At 37.0% G+C, this 20,516-nt stretch overlaps 1 long non-coding RNA gene across 5 annotated transcripts in view; it reads left to right on the top strand.

Moving 5' to 3' along the window:
- The window catches only part of LOC119508587, a 133,769-nt gene that overhangs the window by 70,599 nt on the left and 42,654 nt on the right, over positions 1-20,516 (top strand). For 3 of the 5 annotated variants that reach the window (XR_005211503.1, XR_005211499.1, XR_005211502.1), the window contains exons 3-5: positions 1,753-1,825; positions 4,551-4,754; positions 15,904-15,952. The exons of 1 other annotated variant lie outside the window; for it this stretch is intronic. This is a non-coding gene — a long non-coding RNA (uncharacterized LOC119508587). The remainder of the gene's footprint in view (positions 1-1,752; positions 1,826-4,550; positions 4,755-15,903; positions 15,953-20,516) is intronic. One more of the 5 variants, XR_005211500.1, reaches the window with a different exon arrangement.

The following is a 20,516-nucleotide window of genomic DNA, read 5'->3' as shown; positions in this document are numbered from 1 at the left end:
AGTCAATTAGGAAAGAATTGTGTCTTTAAAAAATGGTTTCGGGAAAACTGGATATCCATATGAAAAAGAATGAAGGAGAACCCCTACCTCACAGCTTATGCAAAAATTAGCTCAAAATGAATCAAAGACCTAAGTATGAGAACCAGGACTATACAATTCCTAGAAGAAAATGTAGGGAAGCATCTTCAGGATCTTGTGTTAGGCAATGGTTTCTTAGACTTTACACCCAAAGCATAAGCAATGAAAGAAAAGAAAATAGTTATATGGGACCTCCTCAAAATTAAAAGATCTTTTGTGCATCAAAGGACTTTATCATGAAAGTTAAAAGACAACCCACTCAATCGGAGAAAATATTTGGAAACCACATATCTGATAAGGGTTTAATATCAAAAATATATAAAGAAATCCCACAACTCAAAAATAAAAAGACAACCCAATTTAAAAATGGACAAAAGACTTGAATAGACATTTCTCCAAAAAAGATATATAAATGGCTAAAAAGCACATGAAACAATGCTTAACGTCATTAGCTAATAGGGAAATGCAAATCAAAACCACAATGGGATACCATTTCACACCCACTAGAATGGCTACTACTAAAAAAACAGAAAATTACAAGTGTTATAGAGGATGTGGAGAAATGGGAACACTCATTCCTTGCTGGTGGGAATGTAAAATGGTACAGCTGCTGTGGAAGATGGGTTTGGCAGTTCCTTAGATAACTAAGTATAGAATTGCCATGTGATCAGCAATACCACTACTAAGTATATACCCAGAAGAATGATGATGTTCACAGCAGCATTATTCACAATTGCAAAAGATGGAAGCAACCCAATTGTCCATCAACCAGGGAATGGATAAACAAAAGGTGGTATATACATACAATGGAATATTATTCAGATGTAAAAAAGAATGAAGTCCTGATGCATGTGACAGAACACTATGTTGAGTGAAATAAGCCAGGCATGAAAGGACAAATACTACATGACCCCTCTATTATGAATTGAATATAATAGCCAGAATCTAGAATACAGATTACTTGGGGGTAGGAAATAGGGAGTTTATGCTTAAATTGTACAGAATTTCTATTTGGGTTGATTATATAAAGTTCTGGTGATGGATGGTGGTGATGGTAGCATAACATTGTGAATGTAATTAACAGAACTGAATTATATATGTGAATGTGGTTAAAAGGAGAAATTTTGGGTCATATATATGTTACCAGAATAAAAATTATAAGACAAAGCATAGGATTGTACAACACAGTGAACCCTATGTAAACAATGGACTATAGTTAATAGTACAATTATAAAAATGTTCTTTTGTGAGTTATAATAAATGTACCACACCAGCATAAGGTGTTAATAATAGGGTAGTATAAGGGAACTCTGTGTTTTATATTTTTTATGTATGATATTTCTGTAAACCTACAACTTCTCTGGCAAAAAATTATTATTAAAAAAAAAGAGTAGGATTACCATACTTGCTTAGAACAATTATTCTTCATCCCCTGGGGCTGGGTGATAAATATGAGACATATTATGTTGAGTTTCACTATTACCATGGCTCCTTTGACAAACTTTAGAATCCACATTGGGTCTGCCTCTTTAACTTTCTGAGCCTTACTTTACTGCTCTGTAAAACAAGGGAATGGGAGTTGGTCTAGAATCAGGAAAATCTCTTAAGATTTCTTGCAGCTCAAATGACTCCTTGACACCTAGAGTTTTTCAAAATTTCCCTTCTCCATTCCAGTGGAATTTGTATGGGGCCCAGTTCCACTTTCACTTGATTCCAGGAATTGCAATCAAGGTGTAGAAGCAGAGAGGTAGGGAAGAACTTTTCTTTCTTTTCATGCATTTTCAGTCAAATCCACTTGTTTTCTCCATGTGACTTTGCTTGGTATCCAAACCTTGTATTATCTTGGATCTTAATATACTTCTATTAAGAAAGCATTGAAAGAATTACAATCATGATCTTCAATACTGAAACCCCCTAGTTTAAAATACATCTTTGTATTTAGCTTGTCTGCTATTTTAAAATCAGCAGAATGCTTAAATATTCCAGCTGCTATATAAGACAGGTGTCTGATGATCCTCAGAGCAGTTGTCTAAATATAGAATTCAAGCCTGGAATGCATTCTCTCACATAGCCATGGGCAATCACCACTATAATTAATGTAAATGAACACACCTGATGACTTTTTTGTGCACTCTACTGCAGCACAAGGAAAATTTCATTGCCTCCAAATTCCTGGGTTGACTCTTTGAGATTAGAACCTAGAATTTTATGAGACAGGTGACATTTTTAGCCTACTGCAAAATGAGCAAGGCACAAAATATTGCATGCTGTAGGATGTCCATTGGCATTTTCTTGTGAATTTCTTAAGGTAAAGGACATGATGAGCTTAATATTCTTGGTCTCAAGGCAGACATAGATGTTGAGACTGAAAGGTGGATATGGATGGGTTGGGGGAGAGAAAGATGTGTTTTGCAAGGTTTATCAGTTGATGGAGATATGAGGCCAAGAGAAGGGACATTTATTTTCACTTTCTTTCAGTGAAACTGTATCCTAGTAACTTTACTTGTTTTAGCTCACATAATGACCACAGTAAACCTATAAAGTAAATACTTTTATCCTCATTTTACAAATGGGGAGGCAGATATGATTAAATTTTTTCCCAAGCATTCATAGTTATTAATTGACAGAACTAAGCATCAAATTCACATTTAACTCATTTCAGAGCCATGTTTTAATCACTGTACTATACTGTCAACCACAGGGTTAAGTTTGTTGTTAAAAAAAAAACTAGTAGCCTTAAGGAATATTATCTTATTTTAATGTCAGAGAAGTATAATTGAGTTGCTATCAAAGAAAGTGGTAAACCATAAAATAGGTAGTATATAAAGACATCTAAATACTCACATTTGGGGAAAAAGGTATCAAAATAGCCAAACTCAGTGGAAGGTAAGGAATTCTCAGCAGAGATGGATCATTCTGGAGGGTTAGGAGTAGGTAAGTGGATGAGAAGTTTTATAGAATAAGAAGAAGAGAATGTATCTGGCAAAAGGAAGAAGTGAGAGTTCATTGGGAAAACACAGAATTAAAAGATCCTGGAGGAGAGTGATAAATGTAGCATGGGACATCCAAGATGGCAGATCAAATATTCAGGGGCTTGTTACGAGTAGAGGAACATAATTAATGTGTAAGCTGTACCAACAAGAATTGGTACAAAGATGCACTCCCTTATCAGTAGAGCCAAGGATATCAGCCAAGTACAAGAAGAACTTAAAATGCATTAAGAAAAAATCATAAACGCTATAAGAGGCAGGAGTTTTGTGGAAAATATTTAGGAGTACTTTTTTTTTTTTTTTTTCTGGTTGGACATCACTGTTTAATGACTTTTTTTTTTTAAGCCACTTGTAATTTATTCCCTGTGCATACAAATATATGTAAATATACATATGTTTTGTTTTTTACAAAAATTGTATCAAATCCTTCATATTGAAATTGGCTCATTTCACATAATATACTTGGCCATTGTTTCATATTGATCTCCCTTATCCCTTTTTTTAATCTTCATTTTATTGAGATATATTCACATACCACGCAGTCATACAAAACAGATCGTACATTCGATTGTTCACAGTACCATTACATAGTTGTACATTCATCACCTAAATCAATCCCTGACACCTTCATTAGCACACACACAAAAATAACAAGAATAATAATTAAAGTGAAAAAGAGCAATTGAAGTAAAAAAGAACACTGGGTACCTTTGTCTGTTTGTTTGTTTCCTTCCCCTATTTTTCTACTCATCCATTCATAAACTAGACAAAGGGGAGTGTGGTCCTTATGGCTTTCCCAATCCCATTGTCACCCCTCATAAGCTACATTTTTATACAATTGTCTTCGAGATTCATGGGTTCTGGGTTGTAGTTTGATAGTTTCAGGTATCCACCACCAGCTACCCCAATTCTTTAGAAACTAAAAAGGGTTGTCTAAATTGTGCGTAAGAGTGCCCACCAGAGTGACCTCTCGGCTCCTTTTGGAATCTCTCTGCCACTGAAGCTTATTTCATTTCCTTTCACATCCCCCTTTTGGTCAAGAAGATGTTCTCCGTCCCATGATGCCAGGTCTACATTCCTCCCCGGGAGTCATATTCCACGTTGCCAGGGAGATTCACTCCCCTGGGTGTCTGATCCCACGTAGGGGGGAGGGCAGTGATTTCACCTTTCAAGTTGGCTTAGCTAGAGAGAGAGGGCCACATCTGAGCAACAAAGAGGCATTCGGGGGGAGGCTCTTAGGCACAATTATAGGGAGGCCTAGCCTCTCCTTTGCAGCAACTGACTTCCCAAGGGTAAAACCTATGGTAGAGGGCTCAACCCATCAAACCACCAGTCCCCTATGTCTGTGGTCATGTTAGCAACCATCGAGGTGGGGTAGGCCAATACCCCTGCATTCTTAGGAGTACTTTTAAGTTTGACCTGCCATCTGTAGCAAAAGCAACATGTTTGAGCAGAGAATTAAACTGACTGAACAATGTTAAGATGTACTGTGCTTTATATCCATATGCATTTGGTGTGTGGAGTTGTGAAGAAAGCAACAGCAGACATGGAGTCCAAGGATTTGGATCAAGTATTGGATGTATTGTTTACTGTCTAGCTGTGTGACCTTGTACAAGCCACATGCAGTATCTGAACCTCAGTTTCTTCACCCATGAAATGAGGATTGTTTACATTAAATGTAATAAGGTATGTGAAAAAGCTGAATACAAGGCAATACTGAAATTTTTTCATAATACTATTAATACAATTTTAATTGAAAATTAATGAATTTACAGATTAAAAGATTCGAATAGAATAATTGAAAAGCTATTCTCCTTCTCACTTATAACTCTAAGTCCTACTTCCTGGAAGTATCCACTATTAACTGATTTCCTGTATCCTTCCAGAAATATTATATATACAATCTCCCTAATTTGTTTCTACTTAAATGGGAATATTCTACACCTTGCTTTTTCACTTAATAGTATATCTTGGAGATTATTTTATAACAGCATGTGTAAATATCCCGTATTATAATGGTTTGAAAGTATCAATTTATTTAACTAATCCCCTTTTGATGGGCAATTAGATTGTTTACAGTCCTTTGGTATTATTAACCATGCTGCAATGTAAAATCACATTGCAATTTAACAAACATTAAATGCTTACTATGTATGAAGCCTTATTTTTAGCATTGGTAGATGAACTAAACATGTTCCTTGCCATCAAAGAACTTCTAACCTAGTAAATGCAATTAGGTAACAGTTTATAGCCTATACCCAAGAACCCAGCTAAACTTATGCATAAACATCTCTTGTTATCCAGAAATGCCTTTTTTTGTCTCCATATTGTCACTTCTCTTAAAAGTTTCCAGTCTGTCTTCTTCTTTATATAAGGTATACAGAATCCCCTACTCCCCCCCTTTTGTTTTGTTTTGTTTTGTTTTGTTTTGTTTTGTTTTTAGTCCCTATATCTCTTGACTCTCCTTTGCCTTTGGTACCAAAAAGTTTGGCAAACCAGTGAAAGAATTATGGAGGATCTGTGAGCTCTACCACCCTTGATATTATGGATCACCAATATAGGTAGAAACACATGGGAAAAGTCCAAATACCATTGGAATATGCAACTGGCATAAGATGAATTGCTGGTGTGGCTATGCTTAAAAACCCTGTGGATATAGATCAAATGCAGGTAAATATATTAAATAGTGAGAACACTACTAAAATTTTACATTTGCAGAATAGTTGACATTTTAAAAGATTTTAATGCATGTGACCCAATATACTTGATTCTTGGATAACAGACTCATGCAAATGCTTTGGTGGTAAAGCTTCGTTTACCAACTGTAATTCTGAGAAAATGAAGTTAAACTTTAAGGTTTTAGAAACACAGCATTTTAGTGCTAGAAGGAAATTGACTGTTTGATCAAGTGGTTCTTACAAGTTCTATGGATCTTGGATCTCTTTGAGAATCTGATAAAAGCTTTATACCATCTCCAAAGAAAAAGATAATCTAGAATATAATTTTGCAGGGTTTATAGATAGCATGAAGTAAATCCATGATCCTCTGTGACAGTGTTTTTGTTGTTGTTTTTAAAAGTTTTATTGAGATATAAGTTACATAATATAAAATTCACCCATTTTAAGTGCACAATTTAATGAATTCTAGTATATTTACAGAATTGTACAACCATCACCACAATCTAATTTTAGAATGTTTCTATCACCCTAAAAAGAAACCTGAAATCCATTTACAGGTACTCCCAATTTCTACCCCCAGCCCTAGGCAACCACTAATCCACTTGCTGTCTATCTATTTTTGTAGACCGGTGTTTTAAAAACATTTTTACTTCAATTCACAATAAGAAATATTTTCAACACCCAACCCATACAGGCATATACAGACATAGAACAAGTTTCATAAAATGATACTCTTGTACTCTGGTATGTCCCATTCTACTCTATTCCATTACACTAAAAAAACTGATTTTGTGACCAACTGATATCTTACAATTCTCAGTTTGAAAAAAAAAAAAAAAAAAAAAGTCCTAGATGATTTACCCTAGGTAAAAACAAATAAAATTCCCTGAAGTAGACAGCTCCTTTATTTAATATCTGGAGAGCCAGACTCAGAAAATGTGACTTGCCCAAGACCAAAAGCTAAATAGCGGTATTAGAATTAGAATTCAGTTCTCTTTTGTCCTAAGGCACATCACTACTTATTCTACTTCTGATTTCTATGAGCTAAGAGCAAACAGAAAAGGCATTTATAAGAGGTCAAAAAAATTTCTAAATGATCAGGTGAAAAATTGTTTAATGTGTTGTATTTAGGAGCAGGAGAAGAGAAACTTGATTCTTCCTGGGAGGATGGCAGAGGCTGTGGGGTTGCTCTGGACCACATGAGGAAGGCACTCCTGTTGCAAGGTGATCAAAAGCATGCCCTGGAGGCACAAGCTGAGGCTAATTGCCCTGAATCACTTTCAGTTTATTAGAGTTGAAGCCAAGCAGCCTTTTCCATGAAAAGTCTCCTGTGGCTCTGTTGCCTGGGAGGACTTGGCATCAGCAAGGATGTTGATAATCTTCTTCAGTGTCTCTGCACCCGAACAGCAGTTTCTTCATCTGCTTTCTTCAGTGCCTGTGGACGGTCTGTCACCTGTCTGCATTCAGAGAACATGCCTACAAGTGCATCATCATTTGCATTCTTGTTTGTCTTTGCTACAAGTTGAAATGCTAGCTCTCCATATACTGCAGAATATTCACTGTGATAGTTGTGAAACCTATTGCCTGGAATCCATATTTTGGGTAACAAGTAGCAAATTGGAGGGTGGTGGTAAGAATTCAGATGTTAGGCAATAAAGGAAAGCTACAGGGGCCCCTGAGATCACATAGCAGAGGTACTTGGCTAGGCCCAATTAGTGATGAAATCCAAGGTTTTAACCATTCTAGTTTACAAGAAGGGATAGAGGAGTGTTTCATATTTCTGAAAAGACCCAAAATACCCACTCCTGAGTTTGAGTGTGGTTGAGACTTCTGGAAGTAGGTGAATGATGTACAGTGAGCAATTTCCAGAGCAGGTATTCGCTTCTTTGGCAGGGAATTATGCAGTTAACCATTGAGTCAACTGGGGTCATTATGGAGAGGAGTTACAAAGGGTGATATTCCATTTCTGATTCCAATCTTAGAAACTAGTAGGAATGAAGCTAAGGGGGAGCCAGAGAATGTGCGTGCTGTGCTGTTTATCTTCCTGCCAGAAGGAAGAACCAGATATGTGGGAACGGAGTGCAATCTGGTTTGAGCAGAGTGTTAAGGGATTTAGGGAATGAAAAAGGAAAAAAAAAAAGAAAAAAAAAAGGATGCAAAGTACTTGAAAAAAAATTGAAGAAATGTGGAAGTAATAAAACCAGGAAGCACGGAATTCCAACAAGGTGAGAGAGAATTGAAACCTGTCAGGAGAATAAAAAGTAGAGGAATACAATAAAAGGAAGAGGGGATGAAAATCTACTCCAAAGAGAAGTAAACACAATAAATGTAAGCCTCATCACACAAAGAAGTGTGTGAAAATCTGGACCTTCTGGGGAAGAAGTAGCATGCACACTCCTGAGAATAATGATGATCCTCTGAGAGGGCTCAGCATCTGGCTCATGAAAATGGAGAGTAGAGGAATGTGACTTGGAGGAGAGAGAGAAGAAAAAAAAATATGGAGCAACGAGTAGAAAGCTGACCTGGGAAGAATCATGATTCACACTGGAGGACCTTAAGTAGGGGTGAAAATTTACCTCTGAGTAAAAAATTGGAGAGTTGTGATTCTTTGTATGTCACTATTTGCAGATTTGATGTATCCAACTGCTTCTCTTTCCATCTTCTCCAACATAGCTGTTGGAATGAAAGACCTAGAAAAGACTTGTTGAACCCATTGAATGAAAAAGGAATGGCTGTTGGAAGCCTCTTTGGGTAATAGGTTCTAGGGAAGAAAATTGATGGACTTGAGGCATAGGAAAATTTATCATTTCCTTTTTCCAGCTAATTTCTGTGATTTTGGATGAGTGATAAGGATTTGAAAGGTAAGGACTGATTACCAAGGGGATCTAAAAATGGGGCTTAGGTCTCTAAATCATGATTACAATTAGTAGAAAGATGGACTTTTTCAGGGATGGGGTATATCACAGCAGCATGGAGAGGAATATATTTACATGGTCTAGAGATATTTGAATTGAGGTGATGAAGAGAGGAAGAGAAATACCCAGATTAACTCTCTATGGAAGAGCTGGTTGACATGGAAAAAAGATTGTGAAAGCTTCTGTTTTTGACAAGTAAAAATTGGCAGGGAGACCAAAAATAACATTAGAAGCCTTAGACATCTATCCCTTGTGTAATATGAACAAAGATAGCAAATAAAGGGAATTAAATGAACCTAAGACCGTAATCAACAAGTTTGAATTCAACTTCATGACTCATTCTACTGGACCAGAGTCCCCCATTGGCAAAGTGCACTGTTAGGGCAGGGAGAGAGAAGTGGTGTATATCAAGAAGCTACTTGTTTGTTTGGGAGTCCTTATACCTGCTGGTGCAAGCATACTGCTGAGCAGGAGAGAGGATGAAGGTAAAGAGAAGCCTTTCATTGTTTTACAACAGATTTGAGGCCATTTGTTGAAATAGAAAAAAAAGTGAATAACACATTCCTGATGCAGATGGTAAAATTGTCAGAGAGAAAAAAATATGGTAGTGACGGAGGGTTTCAGCTAGCCAACATCTGCATGGATGTCTCTTTTGCTTAAAGTTGACTGAGTTCTTGTCTGACCTTATTGACAATTACAACTTCTGATGACACACTTACTCTTTCACAAATAAAAGTCATTTCTATAAGTCAGTGACACTATTTCTCACCCAGTGTGGACAGTTTGATGGCTTAAGCTTATTTGAACAGTATGTTCTACTTGGGGGAACCACAACACTAACAGGTCGCAACTTTTCTAGAATCTAAATATAATTTGTATCTTATAGTCAATTGACTAACAATACAAATAATGTCAAATGTTTCCCTAATTTAATAAGTTTTCTTCTGTTTGTCATTCAGATAGCTTCTGGAGTCTGCTCTCCCTTTATTCCTTTCTAATGGAGGAGATGTTATGATGTTCCATTCAACATTACTCAAAATGCAGAACAGAGAGGAAAAGGAAAGGGGAGCAGTGTACAAGACATGGTTCTTCACAATAATGTGCTAATGAAAAGAATACGTGAAGAGGCCAGTTTGGCTGTAGTTGGCTGTAGTGTTGGTTCAAGGAAGGAAGTAGCAGGAAATAATCTTGGAAAAATAGTTGGCAACCAGATTATAGAAAGCCCTGAATGCCAAGATAAGGTGTTTGACTATTATATTGAAGTTAATCAGAAGTCTTGTAATGTTTGCATGAGGAAGTGTCATGGTGAGGGTGATTTTTTGGAATATTTTGAATGCCATAGCTAGGATAGATATGAAGACTGAAAGGGTTGGGGAGATACTGAATGCAGGGAAGTCAGATAGAAGAATATTATAACAGTGAACTGAGAAAGGCCTGATGATAATGACAATGGAAAAGAAAAGACGGAAAAGAAAGATTTTGCAAAGGAAGGATTGTCAGAGCTTGGAAAGGGAGAAAGGGGTATGTCAGATTATGCCAAAAGTTTGAACCTGAGTGACCAGAGAAGATGAAAAATGAAATTATTGATATATGATTTCCTGGTGGTATTAGGAAATCCAAGTATAAAAGTCCAGGAAACAATTTGAGATAAGGGAGAGCAGAAATGGTCAGAAGGTAGAGGGAGAAATACAGATTTCAAATTCATTTTCATAGAGCTAATCCCTGGAGCTGCAAGGGTATAAGCTTTAACTAAAACATTCATGCTTTAGAATTATTATTGCTAAGTATTTTTCATTTAGCAAATATGTTTTAAGGTAGGCTTTTTTCCATGCCTATATCAGTTGTGGTTCAGTTGTAGACAACAGAATCTAGCCAATTTAAACAGAAAGAGATTTAGGTATTAAGAGGGGTGTGAATCATTGTGGGGGAGAGGCCTGAAGAAACAGACTTTAGGCTGAGCTTCTAGGAATGACTCTGATTTAGTTTCCCAGCTGCTAAAACAAATACTACACAATAGGTTGGCTCAGGAATTTATTGGCTCATGGGTTTCAGAGGTTACAAGGCTTTCTTCCTCTCAAGATTGATCTCTTTTGGCTGTCTGGCAATCTATGGGGTTCTTTGGCTCTAAGCCACCACACTTTCCAAACCTCTTTACAGAGCTGGCAAGCTGCTGCTTCCAACAGGACCAGAAAGCCCCAGGATCAGGAGGCATTGGCTTCAGCTGCTGACCATGGTACAAGGTTGCCTCTAATATACACTGTGCCAGGAAGATGTATGCCCCCGAACCCTGACTTTCCCTCTGTGTGAGTCATTCTGAGTCAAAATATGCAACACTAAATTTAAGGAGTCTGGAAATGTCATTTTTAGCTTTCTAGTGTCTGCATGCTGGAAGGGAGTTGGCATAAATGTCAAGTAAACCCATCCACATATCCAACATACCGCCTCAGCCACATTTCACAGTAAATATCTATATTCAAGTTTGCACTTTGAGTTTCTGTGATTTTCTGTCAGACCAATGAGACTGAAACCTTGCCGTCTTTCTCTGGGCACAACATCATGCTTTTCATTTTGTGTTGTTTTTAATACATTCTCCGTAGAACTACTAGTCCAGGGATGACAGTAAAGACCAAGATTCTGAGGTTGTGTCCGACTTAATGAGAAAGAGTGCCATGATTGATTAATAATGTCTGCCCAGGGTAGGGTTGGGTAGGGACAGTGGTAACTTCTATTGTCATCTCCATACTGTTTTTGTTTGTTTGTTTTTCTTTTTCTTAATTAGTGATAAACTTATTGCTTTGTGACTATAGAATACTTTCCTTAGAAGAAACAACCACTCAAACAATTTGGTGACTGAAAATATTTTCTAGTAGTAGAATTCCTACCAAGTTCTAAGTGCCCTGAGTGTATTCTGACAATTTAACATTTATTTTTCAACTCTTAACCCAATGTTTCCCCTATGCTCCCTCTTGGTCTCATCTGCTGATCTTGCTCTTTCCTTTCTCCAAACTGTTGCCTCAGGAGGATCAGGCCCCTCAGTACTGTGCTTGCAGGAATGGGAAGAAGTGGCATCAGGACTAGGCAATATGGGATGAAGCTAGAAATGTTCTCTTAACTGAGCAATTTCCAGCCTCCAAGAATGGAAGCATCCTCATCCTGAAAGGAAGAATTTATCTGCTGCCTCCCAAAGTGGTTCCTCACTTTCTAGGGACCTGATGGATTCAGTCTTAACTTTTCTGAATGCTTTTCCCTGCCGTTCTATACCCATATTTCAAGGTTTAGTTTAGATGTCACCTTCTTTCTGATGCCTGCTTTGATGACCCCCCTCATCCCTATACCTGCTAGAATTAGCTACTCCTTTCTCTCTATTCTTATACTGCTTTGTATATCCTCTGTTGTAGCAAATATCACATTACATTTTAGTTATTTGTGTACACGTCTTCAGTTTCAAATTGAGCTACTCAAAAGGAAGACTGTCATTTTAAAGCCAGTATTTGTTATTTTACATATATTATTTCATTCAGTTCTCATAGCAAACCCAAGAAAAAACAGGCTCAGAGGGCTTGGATATCATCCCCACTGTAAAGTATATGTTTGGCAGAAATAGGGCTTGAAACTAGGTCATGTTTTACTTCTCTACTGATGCTTGGCACCGGGTATGGGGGCTCAATAAATGTAGAACAAACGAATAAGTAATTAAATGAAAAAACTGTATGTCACAAGCTACAAGGAAGCTTTTTGGCCACTGGCTGGAAACAAGTCTTTCTTTCTGTTAACTCTCACACATTTGGACATTCTATAGTCTTTAATTCAAACCAGATCTTAATACCTAGGAGAAAGATATAACACAAAACCAAATTACCAGGAACAGTGCAGCTTACCACTTCACCAAAGGTCATCTAATGAGCCTACCAATAATATGGTTCACATCATAATGATTATTTAAAGATTCACTTTAAAATGTTAAAGCTGCAGTGTCAGAAACATACAAATATGAAACAAGAAGCCTGCCTTCCATTATATGAATTAAGCTTTGTCATGCCCTGTGTTCTGATGAGAGGTTTTCTCCTGATAAAACTTTAAGACCTACCTAAAGAACTTTGACAGAGCAGTTTGTTCCCTGTGTTTGCATAGGCTTTTTTTTTTTTTTTCCACTATCTTCCAGATTCTCAAAGGAGTTACTTGCCATGATTCATTCATATGAATAAAAAACATTTTCCAGCTGCACTGGTTTTAGATCTAATGACTTTGTCTGCTGACATAATTAATAAATGGCAGCCAGGTGTCTGAGTTACTTTTTGGCTTTCCTTTTCTACCATGAAGTGGGTTTTTCCAACACTAGGTCCTCTTCTACATTTACTATTCATAGAGATGGAGGCTGGGAGTTGCCATGTGCTTCCAGGGTGCTATACTGGGTATGCTGGATCCTGTTCCCCTGGGCTCATGAGCTCACCCTGTTTCCATGTGTCATCACATGTGTGTTGGATCCTGGTGGAAAAACAATTGGGTTTGAGTGGAAATAGCAGGGAGTGGGACAGCTGCACTTCAAAGCTTTTCATTTCCTTTTCCTCTACATCCAGCATATGGCTCACAATAGGTTACTGAGTATATAGTGCTGTGTCGTTTCCCCCTTCCTTTGCTTTTCTCTTTCACCCCTTTGCTATCACCATCTCTAACCTTAAAAACCAAAGAGCATTCCCAATGTCTGTATATGAGTTTTATATTTAATTAAATTTTTTTTAAAAAATTTAGGTTCTTAGGAATTCTACTCACATAAACTAGAATTATTTCCCACATGATCATCCACTGTAAGATTTTTTTTTTCTTTACATAAATATTACTTTTTTGTAAGGATAGAAGTTTGGGAAGAAGCAGTGTGATATGTTGGCACTAGAAATAGAAAGACTTGGTTTTTGGTTCCAGCCTTGCCTGTAACTAATTGGCTATTTCAGACAAGTCATTTAAACTCTCTGGGTCTGTAGAACTAGATGATTTCTAAGATAACTTCCAATTTTTTTATTAAAAGATTCTAGGATTTTATCCATCTAGTTTGGTGGTTGTTGTTTCTCCAGAATTTGAGTGAAGTATAATTTGGAGGTGGTACAAAGTGTGAACAGAATTTTTTTAGAAGGATTTTCTACCATAAATACATTCCCCATTTATTTGTTGTTCTATACATTCTCTGTGAATCAAATTCTAGTTTATTGAAAACAGAGCCTTAGTGTCTTCTTAAGAAGAAACAGAGTCATTAATTTTAGGAAGAAACTTAGGGGAATGGATTAAATTGGGAATTGGTGCTCAGGAGTGTAGCTTTTATTCTTCTCCTCCCCATATTTATTTTTGTACTTGATTTACTGCTTAACCTTCAGCGAATCACTTCATCTCTTTGGGCTACAAGTTCCCCAGCTAAAGAATTATCTACAATTTAAGGGTTACTGTGTTGACTTCTGTAACATGTTTTAAGATATTCTGATAAAAAGGAATAAGGACAATGTTTTATTTTGATCTCATTTTCCTCTTCATGCTATTAAAAACATTCAGCATGAGAAACGCTTTTTCTGTTTTCCAAGAACTTTTGACAATGTTACAGTAATGACAACCTTTTTAAAAAGAAAAAGCCATCAGATATTTAGTAAGTGTAAGCATTCTCATTATTAAGGGTCAAATCACTAGCATTGTTGTTTTTTTTTCCTGGTCACTATCCAATTTCTTTGCATATTGTGGCATTTAAAGGTGTCCTGTATCCTCTAACAAGAGGGTGACTTCACTTTGTGCCAAACAGAAAACTCTCATTCTCCCTTGAGAGTTTAAATTGTTTCATTTTATGTGAAGTGGACCAGAAGAAAAACTTTCTTCGTTTTGCCACTTTTATCTAAGGACCTCTCTTCGCTGGCCTATTTTAGCCATAGGCCTCCTTCAAAGTTGAATCGTTCTGATGCTTGATAAATGTAATCTGCATGGAGATATAATTGGTAACAATCTAGAAACTCTCTTCTCTACTTTTGGCAGTGAAATTTCAAATCCACATGTCCTTGCAGATTAAATCTTACCTCCTGCAATGTAAAATTTAAAACATCAAAATCTTATTTTGCTTTGAAATAGCCTGTTTGCGAACTAACTACGGTGTTGGCATCTAGATTCTTTTTTTTTTTTTAGATTCTTTATTGTTTTATTCGTTCATGGTTTTCAAAAATTACAGCAATTGAAGTTCTGCTAGACCAGCAAGTTGGGCATTTTACCTGCCAATATGTGCCAATGCAAAAGCAGATCTGGGTTTTGTGGGGCCCGAAGCTTATACAATTGGTAAGGGGAAGGGAGGATAGGAGGAGATGGACTCCTTAAGAAAAAGAACACAAAAATAGGTATGATGGTGAATAAATATTTAGAAAAAGAAAAGAAATCCACCACCCCTCCATTAAAATTTAAAAGAGCTACCAAATACCACAAACTAAATTAAATACTTGAAATTAAGCTGCTTAACATTCCTCTGTAATTCTTTTTACTAATATTTTTGGATGCATGTCTTTGATTACCTCTTCATACATGAACAATTTTTAAATTTTATATCACTTTCAGTAGAGAAAATAGACTAATCTTTTTACTAGCATGGTCAATTGAAATTTGTTCTTTTAATATTGATAGTTTACAAAAGTTTCTTTTCAGTTCCACAATCCATTATTGGTCATGTAAAATTTTAGATTGTTGTCAACTTTGGGAAAATCACTAAAAGTGTCTTTCACATGAGTTTGAATATGTACTTTCTATAGTTCTCCAAACACAAAAATTTTAATAAATTTTATTTCACACAATTCCCATCAAAAGAAAAAAATATCGGTGTGTTTATAATTGTATATGCTACATTATTGAGTATATTACTGACAGGAAGAGAATGTCTGTCTGGGCATTTATGGGAATTGCATCCTCCACTCACAATTGTACATGTCTGATGATTGGAAGAATTTTCTGTAGACTTGTTTCTGGCTCTGTATGTTTCCCCCTTTACCCACATACTTCTATTTTTGGGTACCACAGGACACGTTTATACCCCAATAGCCTCTAGCTCTGCATATTTGTGTTGTGATGCCAGGTGAGTCAGCAAGTGGGCATTAGAAATGTTCCTGAAAGCCACTCCTTACACCGTGATGGCTGGCAATAACTTATTTATACATGGAAGTGACTGCAAATTGCATAAATATATCTCATTAAATCCAAACTAAATGTACACTCTACTCATTTCCCCTTTAGCTGGATCTTTAAAATGTCTGCAGGCAGTTCATGACCACGAACATGAAAGGTAAGTGACAGTTGGGACATAGGAGTGAAAGAAACAGTGGTTTAACTAATCGCTGTTAAAAGATCTCATTTTTTGCTTATTTTCAGAAATATCATATTTTCTGAGCATGTTGCTAGGAGCCCTCCTAGGGCTTGGGAGATGCCAGTGGAAGTGAGAGTTCTTGAACCTTAAGCTCTGTTTTGGTTTCCTGGCTGCTAAAATAAATACTATACAATGGCTTGGCTTTTCAACAGGAATTTATTGGCTCTTGGTTTCATAGTCTAGAAGGCTTGCTTCCTCCCAGGGCCCTTATTTTCTGGCTGGCTGGCAATCTTTGGGATTCCTTGGCTTTTCTGTCGTATGCAGTGCACGTGGCTGTGTCTTCTCCTTTCTCATCTGAGTTTCATTGACTTCCAGCTGCTGGTTGCTCCCTGTGGGTTCTCTTTCTGCATCCAATTTCCTTTGCTTGTAAGGACTTCAGCCGTTTTGAAGTAAGGCCCACCCTGCTTCAGGTTGGGCACACCTTACCTAATAACATATTCAAGGGTTTGTTTACAAATGAGTCCACACAAGCAGGAGTTGGCCTGAACATGCTTTTTGTGGGGGATATGCTCCATGAGCTTATATAAGCTCTATAAGCTTCATAGAAAACTTGACTCTGATCAAGTTCCTGAGATTTTTGGCCTTGGAAATATTGTTTTTTTATATCCTTAAACCAGGTGTGAACACCCCCTTAAGACATTAGAACATGGTGCTGATGACAGTGTCTAGTGTCATATTAATACAGGTGGACTCTCTCTTTCCCTCTCCCCTTGCTTCCTTTGGTTTGTGGTATCTCCAGTGCCTAGCACTGCACTTGGCATACTGCTTGTGGAGAAGCAAGAAGAGAGCTTCTTTCCAGGTTCAAATACTACTTTTGCTATTTGATTTTTGGAAAATTAGCTTATGATTATGAGCCTCAGTTATAAATTGGGTTAATAATACATACCTTTAAAGAGTTTTGTGAGAATCAAAGATAATACATGTAAATTAATTTTTGTGGGCCTTTGTGTACTCATTTGTAATGTGAAATTAGTAATACATATCTTGGAAGGTTGTTTCGAGGATCAAAGATCAGGCATGCAAATCAATTAGACCAGTGCTTGGAATATAGATAGCATTGATCAATAAATCATCACTAGTTGTGGGAAAGGCTTTTAGGGCTCACCAAATATTCTTGTGTTCTTCTCTACTTCCCAGCCTTCCTTGCAGTTAGGTTGGAGCCATGTAATTAGCTCCTGCCAATGAAATGTGAGGGAAAAGTGACATTTCTGGGCCAAGACAGTTAAAATTCATTGTATTTCCCTCATCTCTTTCTACCTCTTCAGCCACAACTTTGATGATAGTATAGCCAAATATGCAAGGAGCCTGAATCCCTGAGTCACCATCAGAAATTTTCAGGAGAGCTTCTGGACCTGCACCAGACTTTGTGTGAACATGAAAAATAAACTTTGATTGTGTTAAGCCACCATGATTTTGGGTATTTTTGTTCCTGTAGCTTAGCCTAGCATTGACCTGTCTATTATTATTGTTCTTGTTGCTACTACTGAATTGAAATGAACTATTCACAAACATTGTTTGGCACTGTTAGAGCTAGAGTGTTGGCTCCTAACCTCAGAGTGGGGACAGAAAAATATTTCATTTGCACATAAAACCCCTAGTTCTTTCACAAACAGATTCCAAGAAAGTCAAACTAAACTCAAACAGGAAGGAAAGTGAAGTGTATTCATTTTCCATTTGGCTTGTCAGCTAAACCTCTTTATTCAGGCTACCTTATTTCTTTAAAACCCTGTATGTAAGAGTCAATGCATATTTTCATGACTTAAAAAATGATGTCCCTTTCTAATTAAAATTTTAGAAATTATGTGTCCCCACTTCTAAATTTCATTGACTCAGGAATTCTCCAAGCCCTAAAAAAAGTTCTAATTAGAGTGTTGGGCACTATCTTCCCCATTAGAAATAAATTCCATAAGCACTGATTCTTGGATAAACAGTTGATAGGTTACCTCTAAAGTGCAGAAAAGCTGGCATTAGCATAGAGTGAATATGTGTGTTATTTTTGCAGAGACCATCACCCAAACTATATAGATGAGCCTCTTTTGTGGTGTGATTATAAATATGGATCCATTTGCCCAGTTCTCTTTGGAAAGACTGGTGGAAATGTTAGCCTGATGGGTTGTTTCCAATATCTTGTACAGTTGTTACCTGAAATTTCTAGCAGATAGAATTCAAGTTATCAGCACAAGTTATAGTAAGAGGAAGAGCTAAGGTTAATGCCAAAGAAGTGATAGTAGTGTTGGGCTGGAAATTGGTAGGAGGCTATAGAAAAGTGACAAGACCAGAGGTCAGGAGGTTGGGAAGTAAAGTGAGACACAAGACAGTTAGAGAAGCAGGCCCTGAACAAAGAAGTGTTGGTACTTGGGGGGCAGGCTGGCTGAAGGCCACAGACTTAAGGACATGCAATGAAGTTAGACTCTCATTCCTGTTAGAGAAAAGTGATAATGCTTTTGACACAAAGGAAAAATGCTAATATTCATTACATTTAATTATGTTATAAAAGAAATACATGCACATGGATTTTTTTAAAAGTAATATTTGATAGCACATTGAGGTCAAGGGTATTTCATAACCTTAGTCTAAGTAAGGACAAAAGGTTTTACCATCAGCCTATATATGGTCCTTGTCCCCAGATATTTCATGACAGAAAAAGAACAAAGATTTAAAGAAAAAAAGGAGGAAAAGGAAAACACATCTAAAGAGTTTCCTCAAATCTTTAAAAGCACCATTTTGTTGCAGATGTACTTGGATGGTCATAACAGGTAGTCTGAAAAGTCTTGGCAGTGGAGAGATATGAATATAAACTCTGAAAGATTTTAAGAAATCTACACAATAAATTGCAGATATATCCCCAATTCAGGCAGAGAAAGGAGATGGAGAAGCAGGTACTCTGAATGTAGAAAGAGTCCTTGTGCTGTCTCATTAGCAGAATAACAGCTCAGATTTATATAAAGCTCTGGTTTACTAACACTATCAACAGACAAGTAGTTCCCCTGAGTCAAATAAGAAAAACCTCCTGGAAAGGGAGTAGAAAATCCTCCCCAGTGGGCGTTAGTGCTATTCTCTCCTTGCAGAGCACCCGCCTCCAGCAAGAGACCTGTCTGTGGTTCTCCCTTGGGACCGTTCAGCAGTTTGGTTAACTATCTGCAGACCTTGCTAAGCACCTCTGCTCTAATTCTTTTCTAAAGCAGTGGTTCTCAAACTTAGTGAGCATCAGAATCACCGTCATCTGCTCACCTCCACACACGCTCCTCCCCCACCAGGGCTTGTTTGAGCCCAGATTGCTGAGCTCCATCCCCAGAGTTTCTGGTTCTGGAGGTCTGGGGTGGGGTTCAGGAATTTGCATTTCTCACAAGTCCCCAGGAGACTCTGATGCTCTCAGTCCATTGTCCACCCTTGAAGAAACACTGCTTTAATTATATAGTAGAGTTCTTTTCTATAGTAATTTATTACTAACTCAAGTGAATCCTTTTCCATGGTCCTCAATTCAGTTTATCAATCACTCTTCTCTACTAGATGCCAAATGTTTAAAATTTTTCTAAAGGTCTTTTCTGAATCACAAAATCACAGAATCTTAGTATTTCTTTTCTTTTCTTCTTTTCTTTATTGAGCTTTAAATACAATTTTAGCCTTTGTGCTCCAAACCAGCTCTTTGGTGAAGACTCAAGTCTTTCTTTCACGATAGCTTTTATCAGTAATAGGCTTGTCCTTTACCTTGCTTTTCCTCTTCACAGGTAAGGACTGTGGTCCTTGGGATACATTAACTCGTTAAAATAAAATATTAGACAAAATATTATTTATGGGAGTTTATTTGAGCAGTTTACCATTCATGAATCAGGCAGCATACAAACAGCATGTGTAAAAGAGCTCCACCAATGGGGTGAAAAGGGGGAGGAGATATAGGACAAAAGCAGAAGCAAGTGAGGAAATGTTCTGACTAAGCTGATGCCACGAATCATTTTACATGGGGCAGAAGGGGGGATATCTTAAAAGTGGGGAGCAGATATGTATTGATTATAATAACATGCATGTCCATTTTGATAAGCTATCTCTACTGGACCAAAACTGGTTTATTACCAGGTGTTGGTTATCTGCAGTTTTGTAGGATGTATTCTATTGTTTCATTTTTTTAGAAATTGTTTTTCATCTTCAGTAAAATCCTTTATCAGAAAAAGGTTTCTACTGGCAATGCCCAATTCAGGTGACCATTTTATTTTACTTAATGAACCTTAAGAAAAGCACTATAAATTTGCAAGGTATTATTATTATAACCAGTCCTACGAATGGTCACCTCTATCTCAGAAATAGCACTACCTAGTCCTAGCTTATTTCCTGTTCTATTATTTGATCTCCTATTTTTTTTTCTCTCTATGAAAAACATTATATAAATCCCTTCCTTTCTCTAGTCCTTATGAAAATTCTTTTTACCTTTCACCATGACATTTTAGCATCAGTCACATTTTGTTGTCGGCTCTCCTTGCTTTCTTTT

The sequence above is a fragment of the Choloepus didactylus genome, chromosome 13 (genome assembly GCF_015220235.1).
Source record: "Choloepus didactylus isolate mChoDid1 chromosome 13, mChoDid1.pri, whole genome shotgun sequence".
Classification (NCBI taxonomy): Eukaryota; Metazoa; Chordata; class Mammalia; order Pilosa; family Megalonychidae; genus Choloepus; species Choloepus didactylus.
The sequence above is the reverse complement of the archived record's forward strand: the minus strand, read 5'-3'. Positions and strand labels throughout refer to the sequence as shown.